Source organism: Rhinoderma darwinii, unplaced genomic scaffold (assembly GCF_050947455.1).
Source record: "Rhinoderma darwinii isolate aRhiDar2 unplaced genomic scaffold, aRhiDar2.hap1 Scaffold_541, whole genome shotgun sequence".
In the NCBI taxonomy this organism is placed as follows: Eukaryota; Metazoa; Chordata; class Amphibia; order Anura; family Rhinodermatidae; genus Rhinoderma; species Rhinoderma darwinii.
Genome location: NW_027464091.1, coordinates 14,569 through 32,570, shown reverse-complemented (window position 1 = coordinate 32,570; position 18,002 = coordinate 14,569). Strand labels below are relative to the sequence as shown.

Sequence of the window (18,002 nt, the reverse complement as noted above, 5' to 3'; positions counted from 1 at the left end):
GTCTGTTAAAATCCATCTTGTGTGTTGAATGCAGAGAACTTTGGCACGCACTTCCGTTGCTTAGCAACGGATCCGTAAAAAACGGGCGGCACACGGATGTGGTCCGTGTGCCGTCCGGTTTTTTGGACGGACACATAGACTTCAATGGGCCCCACGGTCACTGAACGATAGACAAAAGTAGGACAAGCACTTATTTTGACAGAATGGACGAACAGAACCGTCAAAACAACTGAAGTGTGCCTGGCCCCATAGAAATGAATGTGTCACGGTGCTATCAGTTAAAAAAACAGATAGCACCCTGAATAAATTACTGAAGTGGGCATAAAAGGCTTTTAACTGAAGTGGGCATGAGGCCTAAGGCCTCATGCCCACTTCAGTTATTTTCTTCAGGGTGCTATCCATTTTTTTAACTGATAGCACCCTGACGCATTCATTTCTATGTGGCCATGCACATTTCAGTTGTTTTGACGGTTTCGTTTGTCTGTTCCGTCAAAAGTTGTGCATGTCCTAGTTTTGTCCGTCGTTCAGTGACCGTGGGGCCCATTGAAGTTTATGGGCCCGTCAAAAAAACGGACGGCACACGGACTCTCTACTCTCTACACTCTCTACTCCAGTCCAAAAGACTCCACAAAAGACAAATTAGAAGTTTTCCATTAAGGATAAGATTTAATACAAGAATAATGATAAGCTCCTGGTCCCTGATACAAAATCTATACCAGTGTCCTCCAACTATCATATGCCATTATACTGCTGGTGTTATTTATGTGGCAGGGGGGCATTGGACGCTTCCTGTGATAGAAAATGAAATGTGGGAAAGTAAATATATTACTATTCATTACAGATATGGGGCTATTTTATGTATGTGCATTAAATCCATTATGTATTTTACAGACATTTATAACATCTGAATATGTGGCACCAGTGACAGCCGACATGCTAGAAGATCCACTGGATATATGTAAGTATTATAGCAAATAACAACCTATAGAAATTCTATAATCTGATGTCATCCAGAATGTTCCTATAGAGACACACGACAAGACTGTGGGAACAAATTCTCCAAGGTTGTCAATAGGCAGATCATATATTTGTTGATATGATGAACCATACTAAGCGCACGTCATAATATCTTCACAGTTTATACTTTTTGTTCCAGAAATACTTATGATCGGCTGCCTGCTGCCAGGGGGACTCTCTGAAGTAATATTTCATCTATATGCGGTATGTCCATCATTGTTACTATATACAGTACCCACCAGTAGCTCTGTACATTGAAAAAGTGATGAGCGGGCAAAATGCCAAGAAAGGCATAGCAGTGGGGAACTTTGTATAGTTGGTAGGAATAGGCATAATGTAAGTTAGGGGTATCTTTGTCCAAAATGCTGGCCACATTGGGACTGAACGTAGGTGTAAGGTAATTGGATGAGGGGACTTAGGGTAGTGTAGTGGAATTTTAGACAGCTTTGGTCTGCCAAGAACATTTGCGATGTGTCAAGGCCTGGTTAAGGTATCTACAATGGCTTCAGGAAGGGAGGGTAGTAACTAGGGGGCCCGTCAATGACATCGATTTCACGGTGCCACAGGCTGGAAGTTCAATAGGCCTAAATTAGGCCTAATATTTTGGTGTGAAACTGGAGGCGGCCGTACCACTACGATGCAATAGAAAAGGACTTAAGTGAGTTGCATTACACAGTCATGATCTTCAGGCATAGGTGACAATGGACACTGGCAGAATGTTTTTATATTTACAGCACTCAAGCGGAAAGCAATGGAAGGTGCCAGGATATTGCCACGTATAGAGCCCCCACAAGTCATGTAGCACAAGAACCTGGACTTGGGGTATACTGGATTGTTTCGAGCCGATAGCTGGAAGTAAAAATTATCCTGGCATCAAGGTAGCAAGGCAAGGTATCCTCAATGGTATCATTCTAGCAAAAATGTGAGGGAACATGGCACGATGATGGCCCAAGTGCCAGGGTGCTTGCACAGGGTTCCTGGGTCGGTGAGGGCAACATTATCCCAGGAGGGCCTCATAATCTCAACATGGGAGAGGGACATCTTGGGGGTTTCCAAAATGTTTATAACATGGAGTACTGGCACAATGTTTGGAATTACAGGAGCAGCACATCTGGATGTAAAGAGAAGCAGAAGAAGGCAACAGTAGCTGGTTGAGTCTGATTCTGATCTGTCAGATGATTATGAGTGGTCTGATGTTGGGGATAGAAGGGCTGATGGGCAAGACAATTAAGGTGCTGAAAAAAAATGTTTAACCGGTTAAGGACTAGGCTGTTTTACAGCTAAATGACCAGAGCAAATTTCACAATTTTGCTATGCGCTTCTTTAGATGACTATAACTCAGCAGGTGAATAAAGTTCATCTTTGAATTTTACACTCTTTTTAAAGGACAGATAGGGCTTTGTTTTAGTGGCATTTGTCAGTATATATAATTTTTTTTTTTTTCTCTAAAGTGGGCAAAATTGGAAAAAAATGCAAGAATTTAACAATTGCGTCAGTTTAGGCTAGCATTTTTCACACACGGTATAGACCACGGTCAAAATTCATCTCCTTTCACATTCTTCCACTTCTCCCGTGCATGGGGATACCAAATATGTGTGCCTTATTCACTGTGCGGGCATGTGCCAGGGCTTGGCATAAAAGGAGGCTTTTTGGTCCAGGAATTCTGCATTTGATTTTATAGCAGTGTACTGTTTTCTGGGGGGCCTAATGCTGCTGAAACATTAGAAACACCTAATAAATGACTTCATTCACACAAGTAGACCCCACAAGGTTTCCTTCAAGGGGTTTATCATATTTTTAGACAGTCCAGTTTTCTTCTGAAAGTTTCTTGAATAAGATGGAACAAAATAAAATTAGCTTTTTTTTTTAACAAATGCGTCAGTTTATGCTAGCTTTTTCACACACAAAATGGACCACGGACAAAATTCATCGCATTTCACATTCTTCCTCTTCTCCCGTGCATGGGGATACCAAATATGTGTGCTTTATTCATGGGCATGTGCCAGGGCTTGGCATAAAAAGAGGCTTTTTGGCCTTTTCGGTCCAGGAATTCTGCACTTGATTTTATAGCCGCATACTGTTTTCTGGGGGGCCTAATGCTGCTGAAACATTGGAAACACCCCATAAATGACTTCGTTCACACAAGTAGACCCCACAAGGTTTCCTTCAAGGGGTTTATCATATTTTTAGCAAGTCCAGTTTCCTTCTGAAAGTTTCTTGAATAAGATGGAACAAAATAAAATCAGCACTTTTTTAGCAAATGCGTCAGTTTAGGCTAGTATTTTTCACACACGGTATGGACCACGGCCAAAATTCATCTCCTTTCACGTTCTTCCACTTCTCCCGTGCATGGGGATACCAAATATGTGTGCCTTATTCACTGTGCGGGCATGTGCCAGGGCTTGGCATAAAAGGAGGCTTTTTGGCCTTTTCGGTCCAGGAATTCTGCACTTGATTTTATAGCCGCATACTGTTTTCTGGGGGGCCTAATGCTGCTGAAAGATTAGAATCACCCCATAAATGACTTCATTCACGCAAGCAGACCCCACAAGGTTTTCTTCAAGGGGTTTATCATATTTTTAGACAGTCCAGTTTTCTTCTGAAAGTTTCTTGAATAAGATGGAACAAAATAAAATTAGCAATTTTTTAGCAAATGCGTCAGTTTATACCAGCATTTTTCACACACGGTATAGACCACGGTCAAAATTAATCTCCGTTCACATTCTGCCACTTCTCCCGTGCACGGGGATACCAAATATGTGGCCTTATTTATCACATAGAGATGTAGGAGGGCGGAGGATAGAAGAAGATTATTTCACATATCGCTTTTTTTCAAAGCTGGTTTTACAAAACTCAACAGAGTTTCTATAACACTTCCAAAATATCTGCTCGTCCACACTTACATTCTGCTCAGGGGTGTAGAGTTGCAGAAATAAATTATTCAGGGAATTTATTAGCGGTCTTATTTTGAACAACCGATCCCGGTTTGCATCGGTACTTGGGGGGGTCTGTGCGTTGTCATTGAAGTGGAGGAACCTCATTATTGTCTCATAACGAGACCTGGGCATTACTGCAGAATATACTGGGGTGGCTTGGGCGGGTCTTGTTGACCAGTAAGACCTAATGGAGGGCTTTTTGACAATACCCATATTTAGGGTGAGCCCCAAATTTTTTTTTAATTCCTGCAAATTGGTGGGCGTCCAATCTCTGGCATGGGTGGATGAAGGTTTCTGCCTTATATATTGCGTGGCATATAAATTTGTTTCGTGGACAATCTGATTTAGGATGTCGTCCGTTATAAATAAATGGAAGTAATCCATTTGGACAAAATTTGTATTGTCCACGGTTATGCCAGGAGTGGCCGTAAATCCGTGGATTCTAGGCCCAAAAGATGGGGCAGGTGCCCATACAAGAGCCTGGACTGGAGGGACCAGGCTGTCCCGTGCTACAGCGCTACTTGGCCCTGCGCTTTCATGTTCTGCAGTTTCGACTGCATCAGGGACAACGTCCCCTGAAGATGAACCTGAAGTGACGCTGTCATCGTCACTACCTAAAACAGGTTCCATCTCGGACGCCATCTCTGATGCGGTCTCCGACTCAGACCACAGCATGGCGTATGCCTCCTCGGCGCTAAACAACTTCCTCGCCATAACGTAACTAACACTAACACTAACTAAACAAATTTTATTTTTTTATTTTTTTTATAAAACACACAAACTAAGGCCCCATGCACACGACCGTGCCCGCAATTGCTGTCCGCGATCGCGGGCACGGCCGGCCGCTGACTGACAGCCGCATTTTCGGGCCGTGCTCCCATACAAAGTATGGGAGCACGGCCCGCAAAATGCGAAAGAACGGACATGTTCCATAATTCCCGGAACAATTCCACGGCGCTGACACCCTTCCGTAGTGCTACTGAAAGGTGTCAGCGTTCAATGAAAGTGAATGGCTCAGTTTTTGCGGACCGCAGTTGCGGTCCGCAAAAACGGAGGTTTTTTGCTGTCGTGTGCATGGGGCCTAACTGCTATATATATCTACACTACCGCTAACAAAAAAATAAACCGCTATTGCTATATATATTAGATATATGTGGATATATATATAATTATATACTCCCTACCTGCCTATTCTAATAGAATAAAAGAAAGAAAGGTAGATAGATAGAAAAAAAGATAGATGGATAGATAGATTGTATAGATAGATAGAAATCTATCTATACAGAGAATGTTTTATAGTGTAACTGTTTTTTTTTTTTTTCACTGTAATCTTCTGGCAGCAATTCTCCCGAGTCTCTTTTTCTCCTCAAACTGAAACAATATTTGAGGAGAAGAAAAGAGGCAGGAGATTTACTGCCAGAAAACTCAAAACAAAACAAATGTGGTCGCTGTGATTTTCACAGCGACCACATGTTCAGGGACCATCAGATTGGTCCCTGATACTCTGCCCAGTGCCCAGAGCTGTTGGTAACAGCGAGGGCACAGGGCTGTGTGCACGCGATCGCGGGCACAGGGCTGTGTGCACGCGATCGCGTTCACACTGTTTTATAAGCAGAAATGCATGTGATCGCTGTGATTGGTTGTCACAGCGACCACATGTTCAGGGACCATCAGATTGGTCCCTGATACTCTGCCCAGTGCCCAGAGCTGTTGGTAACAGCGAGGGCACAGGGCTGTGTGCACGCGATCGCGTGCACACTGTTTTCTATGCAGAAATGCATGTGATCGCTGTGATTGGTTGTCACAGCGATCACATGTTCAGGGGCCAAAAGATTGACCCCTGACATTCTGCCCAGTGCCCATGGCTGTTAGCAACAGCCAGGGCATAGAGCTGTGTGCACGCGATCGCGCGTGCACAGTCTCTGAAGTGCGGCCGTATATATACTATACGCCGGACTTTAGAGACCCTGACCGCTGGCCGTATATTTACGGCCAGCGGTCGGGAACCTGTTAAGCTGGATAAAGTAAAAAGGTAAAAGCGAGGAGGTGTGATACCGAAAGCCAATCCTTTACTGGAAAGAGGGGGTAAAATTTGGGGCCAGGAAACATGTTTGTTGATTTCTACTTACACACACTTGTCCCAGGAAATGTTGGGAACGATAAGTGGGGAAAGGCTTGTCTAGTTTTTGAGATGTCTATGGAAGCTGTTGCAGCTTAAGGGGTTGGGTAGCTGTCAGAGGGAAAAGAGGCAGAGGAGGTTATTAGGGATTGAGTGAAGAGATTTTGTATAGTATTGCAGTGTTATGGTGGTGGACCAGGAAACCCTTATTGATCAGGTGCCAATAAAAAGGGATGGTGCCTGTGAACCAGGCTGGTAAGTATAAAAAAATACATCTGTTGCATCTAAAAGAGGCATCAGTAAACGATGCAATAGACAAGGAGTTGAGTGAGTTGCATCATTAAAGCAGAATCTGCAGGTACGGGTGACAATGGATACTTGCAGAATGTTTTTGTGCTTACAGGTCTGAAGCGAGAAGCAGTGGAAGGGACCCGGATATCGCCACGGATAGGGCGTCCATGAGACACAATGAACTGGACTTGGGATATAATTGACTGTTTGGAGGCGATGGCGTACATTTGCAGAGAACGTAGTTGGCTTTCGAAGCACGTAAGCGGTTTTGTATCATCAAGTCAACATGCCGTGTGGTTTATAAAATGTTTTTCTAATAAAGTCATCACATTGTGATGAGTATTGCTGGCCCGTATTTTCTTCTGTAAATTTGTTGGACAGTGTGGTCAGGGGGTCATGAAGATTGGTCAGGGTGATCATTGGCTACCTGGGTAGGGGAACAGGGAGCAGGTGGCCACGGCTGGCCCTAGAAGCGGGAATTATCCGGCTATTGAAGACAAATCCTAAATACAATAGTTTAGTGTACATATACAATATCAGATTCAAGCATAGATACGTATAGCATAGAGACGGGGATAGAAATAAGCTCAGTTTATATATAAAGCACCAAAAAAAAGCTCAGTGTTATGGCTACGGACCGCTGCTGCTCACCCTCTGCAAATGGCCGCGACCGCTACTACCTGGCCACATGCCGAAGTCCTCCTCCCCAGAGACCACAGCTGGCGCGACCTTCCCTTCCTGGAGTGTGCGAGGAGTAGCTTAAAGGGGCAGCGCACGCACTTCCTAAAAGTTTCCTATCCTACCCCAGTGCACCCTGGATTATAAAAAGGGCTCTGCCCTCCCACTCCTTGCTTGAAAGTTGTTTGTACTTTTCCCATGTTTGTATTGCAAGTGGTCACTTAGGGTTTTCCTGCTTGCTCCCAGTGTTCCCGTTCCCTGCATCCTATCTCTTGTATCTCGTGCTGTCTCCTAACTGTGCCTGCCTTTTATCTGAGTCGTGTGATACGGCTTGTAGACACTGAAGCGCCTAGGGAGAGTGTCAGGGACTGCAAGGGGTTAAGAAAGGATGGAACGGTTTAAAATAATGCCCAGGACCAGGATTGGTCAACAAGGGGTAAGAGGGGCGTGGTTAAGAAGATATAAGGCAGGGGTTTGGAGCGGGAAGCCCTCTTACCTTCAAGCTGCAGTGGAAGAAACACCTTTGCTGCTGCTGTGGAGATTCAGAGCGTGGTCGTTGAGAAGATGGCAGAAGAACTATTGCGGAAGGTGGCACAGCGGGTAGCGTCGGAGGGACCTGCCTGGCTGGAATCCCTGTTGGAGGAAGGAGAGAAGCGAGGATCTGAGCGGGGCACGGAACAGTCGGGAGCGGCTACCCGAGGTAGGCCGCAGCGCGTTACACGCCCTCCGGTTCGACTGAGCCCTAGCCCTGTTGCTATGAGGGGTGCTGTGACTGCTGCACAGTCATGCGGTGGTCCCAGCAGGTCCCCTAGGCCTATGTCGACGGGTGCTTCGTCGGTCGACATAGTGCCCCCCTCCCCCCCGTCCACTCGTCGCGCTGGCGTCCTTCCCCATGGCGGTAAGAGGGCGGCTGTTAAACCGGCACGGGCACGGTACAACCCGCCTCGAGCTGCTGATGCGGGCGCGGAAGCAGCGGCCGACTATCGTGACAGTGGGGTGAATATGGCGGACTCAGGCGACTGGTCCGACATGGTCGCTTACCATGCGGCATGTTCACAGGAGCTGGGACTTGCTTCTGGGGCCTGTGTGCAGCCGGGGTCGGCGCCATCTTTCCCCGTGCTGTTCTCTACGCAGCCAGAATTGGCGGCGGGGGGAACAGGGGCGGGACGTCCTGGCAGGCGCAGTGCAGCCAGGACACAAGATGGCGGCGCACGAAAAAAGAAGATGGCGGCGGGTGCGGGGAGGCGGACGGTGAGCAAGCAGCCCAGCCAGGGGGCGGGGGCTTCTGCGGTGCCTGTCGCTTCTCCACCCCGGTCCCCCCCGGGCCCCTGTCAGCATGGGTCAGGGGCAGGGGGGGAGTGTGCTAGGAAAGATAGGATTGAGGGTGTTTTGGATTCTATTTGCCCTTCTCCTGCCTTGTCATCTTTCTCTCCTGCAGGTCCAAGAAGGGAGCGTTCCAGGCGAGGGAGGAAACGCCGGGCTGGTGGACATCGCCGGCACGGCCATCATGGACGTCGCAGGTCAGGTGACGGGAAGAGGCGTGGTCGACGGTATTCCTCGTCTTCCAGCGATGGTTTCTCCTCCTCGTCTGCGACGACGTCCGCATCATCCGGATCATGGAGGAGGTCGTCGAGGAGATCCTCACGGCCGCAGAGACGCAGTCGACGCCGGGAGGTGCAGCGCTTGTCGGTGGATCAGGAGCAGCTGTCCCAGGTTGTACCTCCCGCCGGGCCGGTGGAGGAGGTGCAGGCCGTGGTTCCAGTGCCGCGGCAAGTGGCTGAAGGACCCTCTGGAGTCGGTGGGACCTCTGGGAGCGGTGAGTCGGCCTGCGGTGACGCATGGCTTAATAAACCTAATGCAGCGGGTGCGGATTTGATTTCTGTTTTAAAAGCCGTGGTGGCTGGGTTGAAAGTGAATGAGGGAACGTCGTGTCCCTCTGTGCCACCAGAGGGAGCTATGCCCCCGTCTGAGAAAGAGAATGCTTTAGCTAGTTTGACGTTTAGAGATTCATTGTTTTGTGGAGTTGCTCCTCTCGGGACTCATTTGTCAGCTGAGGTCAAGGACAAGATTTGGAGGAATGAATTTGTGGATATTTGGTCCTTGGTCTCGGTGGAGCAGGTGACTGTCGACAAGGAGCGGGGCTTTGAGAGAGGTTCGGATAGGAAAGCGAAAGTAGCGAAAACATTTGGCAACTGGGTACAGTGTTACGCTACACTGGCTCATGTTATTTGCCAACGCTATCCTGGGAAAGGGGCCGAGTTGTTTGTCTATTTTGACACAATTTTCAGCGCCCACAGGCTGCACGGTGGTGCGGCCTGGTGGCGATATGATGAAGAATTTCGGCGACGTTTGGCTTTGTCGCCTGATATTAGTTGGGCGACGAAGGCAACGGATGTGTGGTTGCAGCTTATTTTAGCGCAAGGGAGTAGGCAACAACGCCCCTTTCCCAGTGCGGCCGCAGCTCCGGGCCCCGCCCCTGGAGTTGCGGCCGCTAGGCCCACGGGTGCCTGTTGGCTCTACAACGAGGGCCACTGTCGTTTCTTTGCCACGTGCAAATTCCGACATGAATGCTCCATCTGTGGGGGCGCTCATGCGGCGCTCCGGTGTTTCCGGAGAGGTAAGCAGCCGGTTAAGGCACCTCCTTCCGGCGCAGCGGAGAACGCCGGTGAACGTGCTCGAGATGGGCCCATGGTTAGAGCGGTACCACAGGAGGCGGGAAGCAGAGGTGCTCACTAGCGGGTTTTCGTTTGGGTTCGAGATTCCTTTTGAATATTCTGCGACATTGTCATTGGCTGACAATTTGAAGTCGATCAATGAGAATGTGGGCATTGCGCGGTTAAAATTGGCAAAAGAGGTGGAATTGGGGAGAATGGCAGGTCCATTCAGTGAGCCGCCGTATACGAATCTGCGGGTTTCTCCCCTTGGTTTAGTTCCAAAGAAGGAACGAGGAAAGTTTAGGCTGATTCATCACCTTTCCTTTCCTCGCGGTGGTTCTGTTAACGACGGTATTTCTAGGGCGGAGGCGGCGGTTTCGTATACGTCTTTCGATGTTGCAGTAAGGCTGGTACAGGCGGCTGGACAGGGGGCGTTGTTAGCTAAATCTGATATTGAAGCGGCCTTTCGTTTGTTGCCGGTTCATCCGGAATGTTTTCACCTGTTGGGTTGTTGTTTAGACAAAGGGTTTTACGTGGATATGTGCCTTCCCATGGGTTGTTCAATATCATGCAGTTACTTTGAGATGTTTGCGTCATTTTTAGAATGGGTAGTTCGTTTGGAGTCTGGTTGTGACTCGGTTATTCATTATCTGGATGATTTTCTTTTTGTGGGCCCGGGGGGCTCTGGGTTGTGCAGCACGTTGCTGAGAGTGTTTCGACAGGTGATGTCGCGTTTCGGTGTACCTATTTCTGAAGATAAAACAGAAGGCCCTGTTACTGTTTTGTCATTTTTGGGTATCGAAATAGATAGCGAGCGGATGATTTTTCGCTTGCCCGATGATAAATTGGCAAGGCTAGTGACGCAAGTTGACCAGGTCATGGGGTCGAAAAAAGTGACGTTAAAACAGTTACAATCGTTAATGGGATTGCTGGTGTTTGCTTGTCGTATAATTCCAATGGGTCGTGTTTTTTCTAGGCGTTTGTCTTTAGCCACTAGAGGTATCTCGAAGCCAAATCATTTTATCCGGGTAACTTCTTGTATGAAGAAGGATTTGTTTGTCTGGCATTCCTTTTTGAGTTCGTTTAATGGGAGGTCGGTGTGTCAGGAAGCTGAGTTGTCTAATGTAGACTTGGAATTGTTTACGGATGCAGCCGGAAGTGATGGTTTTGGAGCAATTTTGGGCCGAAGTTGGTGTAGATCCCCTTGGCCCTTGCATTGGAGTGATTTGGGAGTTTTACGTAATTTGACGCTATTGGAATTGTTTCCTATTATAGTGGCAATAGAGTTGTGGGGTAGCGTGATGGTTAACAAGAGGATTGTATTTTGGACAGACAACATGGCGGTGGTGCATGCGGTGAACGGGTTGTCGTCTAGTTCATTGCCGGTGTTAGCTTTATTAAGACGGTTGGTTTTGAAGTGTTTGCGTTTGAATGTGTGGTTTCGTGCGAAACATGTTCCGGGTGTCCGTAATGTGATGGCGGATGCTTTGTCTCGTTCACAGATGTCTCGGTTTCGGGAATTGCACCCGGCAGCTTTGGCAGAAGGGGTGTCCCCCCCCCCTTCACTTATGGGCCCTGGTCGAGGACAACTTATGAGGCTGTTGAGGGGTTCGGTGGTACCGGCGACTTGGAAGAGTCATTGCAGAGCGTGGGATCGGTGGTTGGAGATTGCGGGGAATAACTTCCCATCACAGGATGGTTGTCACCTGGACGTCACGTTAGCAAGTTTGGTACAAATACGTCAGGAAGGGGGTAGTGCGGCCACAGCGAGCAAGTTTTTAGCAGGGGTGGCCTTTATGTTAAAATTGTGGGGATGCAGAGATGTTACAAAAGAATTTGTAGTTCGGCAGTCTTTAAAAGGGTGGAAAAAAGAGGCGTGTTCCAGGGACACGAGGCGGCCAGTATCTTTTTCACTTTTGGGTCGGCTTCTAGCCGTTTTATGTTTTGTGTGTCGGGATGAATATGAAGTGTCTTTGTTCGGAGCGGCGTTTTCTTTGGCTTTCTTTGCCGCATTACGGGTTAGTGAGCTGGTTCCGCACAGTGTAAGTGCAAGCGGTGGTCTTCTCGGATCGGATGTAGTAACGTTGGGAGATTCTCTCAGGGTCTGTGTGCGGAGGTCAAAGACTGATATGGTAGGGAGGGGGGCTTGGTTGTCGATTGGGAGGATTGGGGGGCAGTATTGCCCAGTAAAATGGGTACAGGAATTCGTGTTGGTCCGAGTGCCCGGGTCTCAATTCTTGATCCATCAGGATGGATCCGCAATGTCGCGTTTTCAATTTGAGGCGATTTTTAAGGCCGGTTTGAAGTACCTAGGTTTGCCACCGGGTGAGTTTGGTACACATTCGTTTAGGATAGGGGCGGCAACTGAGGCAGATGCCTTGGGCTTGGATTCAGCGGCTATCATGAGTCTGGGTAGATGGCGTTCTAATAGCTATAAGTCATATGTGCGACCTGATTTGGTTTTAAAGAGTGTGTAAGCTGGAAGTTTTCATAGTAGAAAATGTCTCCCCCTTCCCCCCCCCCCCCCATCCCTGTTTTCCTTCCTTGTTTTATATGGAGTGTTATGTTAATCCTGCCTGTATCTTCATTTGACCGGAATGTAGCTTAATTTCTTTGTTAGGGTCGCGGCGCACCCAAGTGTGGATCTTGGGGCATTCGTATGTGCACTGGGCAGCGGTTCGAGCGGGTCGAAGGCCATTAGGTCCGAATTTGGGCCTCTCACAGGCCGACGTCCATTGGAGAGGTGTACGGGGATTACGGTGGGTGCAGTTACTGCCAGAAGTAGTGGCAGTTACAAGGCACACGTATGGACCTGTTGTCCTGATCATACATGCGGGTGGAAATGATATCGGCCAAGTGAAAATGGCTGAGTTATTGTCATTTATACGGACTGATTTGGCGCGTTTTCAGGACCTGTTCGCCCGTTGCGTAGTAGTTTGGTCCGAAATAGTGGCGCGCACGGTGTGGAGAGGAGCGAGGAATATGGCAGCGTTGGAGAGAGTGCGCAGGCTAATCAATGTGCGGGTGTCGCGGTTCATTCGCTCTATAGGGGGGATTGGGTTGCGACACCAATCCCTGGAGGGGGATAATGCTGATCTGCTGGCGCCGGATGGAGTGCATCTGAATGATATCGGGCTTGATATCTTTCTATTGGATCTCTTGGATGGTGCCGAGAGAGGGTTGGCGTTGCTTGGTGGGGGTGGTCGGGGGACTGAGTAGGTTTCTCAGTTCCCCCTTCTTGGCGGAAAGTACGGCAGATGAAGACGGAGGTAGCACCCTACATGCCTGATGGAGACAGGGAGCATCGGCATTTCAGGAGGGGAGAGAGAAAAATAAATATATTTATGTCTTCATGCCGATGTTTGTAAATAAGAATAAAGCTGTGGCCACTTCCACATTTCCATAAAGAAGGTGTTGGTGTGTTAATTCAAAGAAGGATGGTTAAGGTCCTGGGCAGGTAAAGTGGATAATGGGTCCTTGCAGTCTTGTAGACACTGAAGCGCCTAGGGAGAGTGTCAGGGACTGCAAGGGGTTAAGAAAGGATGGAACGGTTTAAAATAATGCCCAGGACCAGGATTGGTCAACAAGGGGTAAGAGGGGCGTGGTTAAGAAGATATAAGGCAGGGGTTTGGAGCGGGAAGCCCTCTTACCTTCAAGCTGCAGTGGAAGAAACACCCGCCCTCCCTCCCCTGGTGGTTTTGGTTTTGTTTTTAAAAGATTTTTCTACGGTTATATTCTTGTTCTGGCGTTTTTTCTGGTTTTTCGTAGATGTCACAGCTGGCGGAAAGTACGGCAGATGAAGACGGAGGTAGCACCCTACATGCCTGATGGAGACAGGGAGCATCGGCATTTCAGGAGGAGAGAGAGAAAAATAAATATATTTATGTCTTCATGCCGATGTTTGTAAATAAGAATAAAGCTGTGGCCACTTCCACATTTCCATAAAGAAGGTGTTGGTGTGTTAATTCAAAGAAGGATGGTTAAGGTCCTGGGCAGGTAAAGTGGATAATGGGTCCTTGCAGTCCTGCTATATCACCACAACTGTGTGTCATCTGCCATCCCTGGTGCCATCCGTCTCGACTGGCGCAACCTGCCACACCTAGCTCTATCTGCGCCGGAGCCTGCTACGGCAGAGCGGCCTAGTGGGTCCACATAGGGATGTAGCCATCTTTAACTTGACTCTGATAACTTGCTGCAGCGTGATATCACACAACAATAACCATTGAAAAGTCATTGAAAAAGTCAAGATAAGGGATCTTTCCACTGTGTATTTAATGCGTTAAAAGTCAAGCTAAAGATGGCTACATCCTGTACCCTAGATCGTGACAGTACGCTCAGGCCATGGAACCCGCTGGCCAGCCTAAGACCACAGTTCAGGTCATACGGACGGATATGTGTGACCTACATGCACGCCAGGATCAACTCCTCGTGGCTGTAAACTCTATCATCACCCGACTGGATCAACTCCCTGTTCCTTCCCGAGAGACTGCTGCCGTTCCACTGCCCGTTACTTCTCCTGTCTGTTCCGGATCCACAGTTGCACTGTCTCTTCCTCCTCGCTATGACAGTGATCCTAGAGCCTGAGAGGGTTCATCGATCAATGTACCATGCATTTTAGACTGTGTGCTCACCTCTTCTCCTCTGATGAGGCCAAGATAGCGTTCATTATTTCCCTCCTCGCTAGCAAGTCCCTCGCATGGGCGAACCCTATCTTGGAACGTCAGGGGCTATAAATTTCGGACTTATCCCTATTCCTACAGACTTTTCATGCGGTGTTCAAGGAGCCGGGTCTAACATCCTCAGCAGCAGCCAGTCTGCTAACCCTCAAGAAAGGGGGGTCCACAGTAGAAGAACATGCTATCTCCTTCCGTACCCTGGCAGCAGAGTTGGCATGGAACAATGAAGCATTGGTGGTGACCTTTTTGCATGGACTGTCCTCACACATCAAGGACGAGCTGGCAGCCTGCGACCTCCCACCTACCCTGGATGCCCTTATCCTGTTGGCTACCTGGGTCAACATGAGGACCCAGGAACGCGATCAGGAGGTTCGGGAGAGAGACATTTTCACAGATTGGCACCCTCGTTCAGGTCTGTGTTTGTATTGCGGACTTAAAGGCCGTTTCGTGCACCAATGTCCACAAAAGCTGGGAAACTCCAGCACCTAGAGAGGCAACTCTAGGTGGGATGATGCCAAACGTCAAAACCTCTTCCAAATTATCTATTCCTGTGACCATCATCTCGGGAGAGACATCACGCTTCTCCTCTGCCTATCTTGACTCCAGGGCAGCTGGAAATTTCATCCAGCAGGATTTAGGGGATCGACTACATCTACTCACAGTTCTTCTAGAGAGACCCCTTGCTGTTGCTTCTGCAAATGGACTGCCATCAACCCGGTTCTACTGGGTCTGCCTTGGCTTTGTCTACACACACAGGTCCTTGACTGGAGTCCGCCCTGTTTTGCCTCCACTGCCTCAGTCACTCTCCGATCTACCATCTCATCCATCGTCCTTATCCATCCTGCAGTATTGCAAAGACAATTTATATTATATATGGTATATATCTTTATTTCATATATTGCTTAGCACTTTGCACTTTATAAATAATATGTATCCGTATTGTTATGGGCATATGTTCACCCTGTGTATTTCACTTCCGGAGATGTTGCTATATCTATTGTGTGACTCTTTTTGTCATTTGTCCTCTATATTTAATAAAGTTTTTTGATAATTTTCAAAAGCATCACTATTGGTGCTTTATGCCATTATTGTTTAGGTCAGGTTCGCCCCCTGCCGCTAGTGGCTGTGGGGTAACACAGGAGGAGGCGTGTGTAGATGCCTGAGGGACTCAGTGGGGTGCCTGCTGAACATGGTGGGGTGGTTCCCTGGTGAAGGGTGTGGGTCTATCACAGGTTTTCACATGGGCGGTCCTGTAAAGTCTGGCTGGGTAGGAGGGAGGTTTTCCACATTTTCCCTTGTTAACCCTCTTCTGGTGAGTCATGAGGCGGTTGCGGTCTCAGTCCAGACTGAGACACCTAATGAGGTAAACGGGGATCAGTTGGCTGTGTATGTCTGCTTCGAGGGATCCCTGGGTGCCCATCTTAAGCAGGAGGTCAGGAAACATATAGGGAAGGATGAGTATGTGGAGATCTTCCCCCTCCTCCCCTTGAAGAAGTTCTATCTGGACCAGGAGAAGAAGGACTAGAGCAAAAAAGAAGAGGAGGAGAAAAGGTGTTATCTCCTGATTCCGCAAACGTTTACCAATTGGTTGCATGCATTTGCGATTCTAGCTCATGTGATTTGCAAAAAATGCTGGAGCACTGATCGGCCCTTTTATGTTTTATGGATTCTATTGGGGAATCACATAGGGTGTAGGAGGGCCTGGTATAGCTCCGTTATGATAAAGAAGTCAGAATACAGACAACGCAGTTAAATCTAAGCTTTATACAGAACATAGTGGAACGTCAAAAACAGCAAAAAAATCGCAAAGACAACCACCACTTAAAACCTTGATCAAAAGAAATTTTATAAAACAACACCAGCCCCAAGTGAATATAATTCGTAATGTTACATAGTTACATAGTTACATAGTTAGTACGGCTGAAAAAAGACACATGTCCATCAAGTTCAACCAAGGGACGGGAAAAGGGAAGGGAAAAATTTCTACACATAGGAGCTAATACTTTTTTGTTCTAGGAAATTATCTAACCCTTTTTTAAAGCCATCTACTGTCCCTGCTGTGACCTTCTCCTGCGGTAGGCTATTCCATAGATTCACAGTTCTTACAGTAAAGAAGGCTTGTCGCCTCTGCCGGTTGAACCTTTTTTTCTCCAGACGGAGGGAGTGCCCCCTTGTTTTTTGAGGGGGTTTTACATGGAACAGGATTTCACCATATTTTTTGTATGTGTCATTAATATATTTATATAAATTAATCATGTCCCCCCTTAGTTGTCTTTATTCAAGGCTAAATAGGTTTAATTCTTTTAATCTTTCCTCATAACTTAGATTCTCCATGCCCCTTATTAGCTTCGTTGTTCTTCTTTGTATTTTTTCCAACTCCAGGGCATCCTTTCTATGAACTGGAGCCCAGAACTGAACTGCATATTCTAGATGAGGCCTCACTAATGTTGTAGGGGGTAAGGGAATGATAATGCTGGGAACTCTCTCTGTTATACCCTATTTAAACCCTACCCACCACTGCGGGATAGCCACTCTGATAACAGCAATACAACACTTGAACCTACAGTACCTATTATACGCTAGATCCACCCGGATAATTATTAGTGGGACCGAAGAAATGGTGACCAAAAACGTCCACTTCCAGTGCCATTCCCTTTGTCCGAAGGTTGTAGTTCATAAGGGAAGCAAATATAGTTACTTGCCATACCAATCAGATCCTGAGTATACAGTAATAGACGTGTGAGATAATTGTTGTTTGGGTAAATATACGTTTCAATGATAAGGAACAGTACAGAAGGTTGTATTGATCATGACAATAATTATATAGTTAGATATTCCAAAAAGAAGGACCAGTACAAAATAAAGTTACACTGATCACAGCAATAGTACTTGTATGTCCCCAGTGTAGAAAGAAGTCAGCTGCATAGTTTAGCTGGTCACCCGATGTCAGTCCATAATGGTGCAGGGGATAGAGGAGTATCCCCTGCACATAATACAAATAGCATCTGATGTCATAAAGTACTGCCCCGGATGTGATGATGAGAGGTACCATTGCACGGTGCAGACGTCTATCAAGCATGTGTCACTGGTGGGAGTATCACGTGTCTTCCATGAAACGAACGCCCAGAGTGTAGTCCATAATGCTTCTCATGACATGAGCTGCCAATTTGTGTCAACAGATAGGGAACCAATAAGTGTGTCAGATGCCGGATACCACATCATCGGTAGCTGTGTATTGTATCTGTAGAGACCTGACCACAAATGTATTAACTCTAGTCCTCTCTGTGATTTTTTTTTTGCTGTTTTTACCTTCCACTTTGTTCTGTAGTCAGCGTACTGACAGTCCCATGATCAAATCACAGGGCACTTATGGAGTGACAGAGGGAGCCGCCTCCCACTGTCTACCCACCTAAATGCTGCGGTTGCCATTGACTACACCATCTAAGAGGTTAAATGGTCAAGATCAGAGGTTTCAATCACAGTCGTGCTCCTCCAGTGCCCACACAATCACCATGATGGAACAGTACATCACGGTGGCCCTATGTAAGGCAATCCATAGTTAGTACGGCTGAAAAAAGACACATGTCCATCAAGTTCAACCAAGGGACGGGAAAAGTGAAGGAAAAATTTC

At 47.4% G+C, this 18,002-nt stretch overlaps 1 long non-coding RNA gene across 1 annotated transcript in view; it reads left to right on the top strand.

Annotated features, from left to right (window-relative positions):
• Window positions 1-2,249, top strand: part of LOC142722928 (uncharacterized) — a 90,697-nt gene extending 88,448 nt beyond the window's left edge. Inside the window, exons 6-8 of the long non-coding RNA XR_012875195.1 lie at window positions 892-958; window positions 1,157-1,221; window positions 1,752-2,249. This is a non-coding gene — a long non-coding RNA (uncharacterized LOC142722928). The remainder of the gene's footprint in view (window positions 1-891; window positions 959-1,156; window positions 1,222-1,751) is intronic.
• Window positions 2,250-18,002: the final 15,753 nt, after the last annotated feature.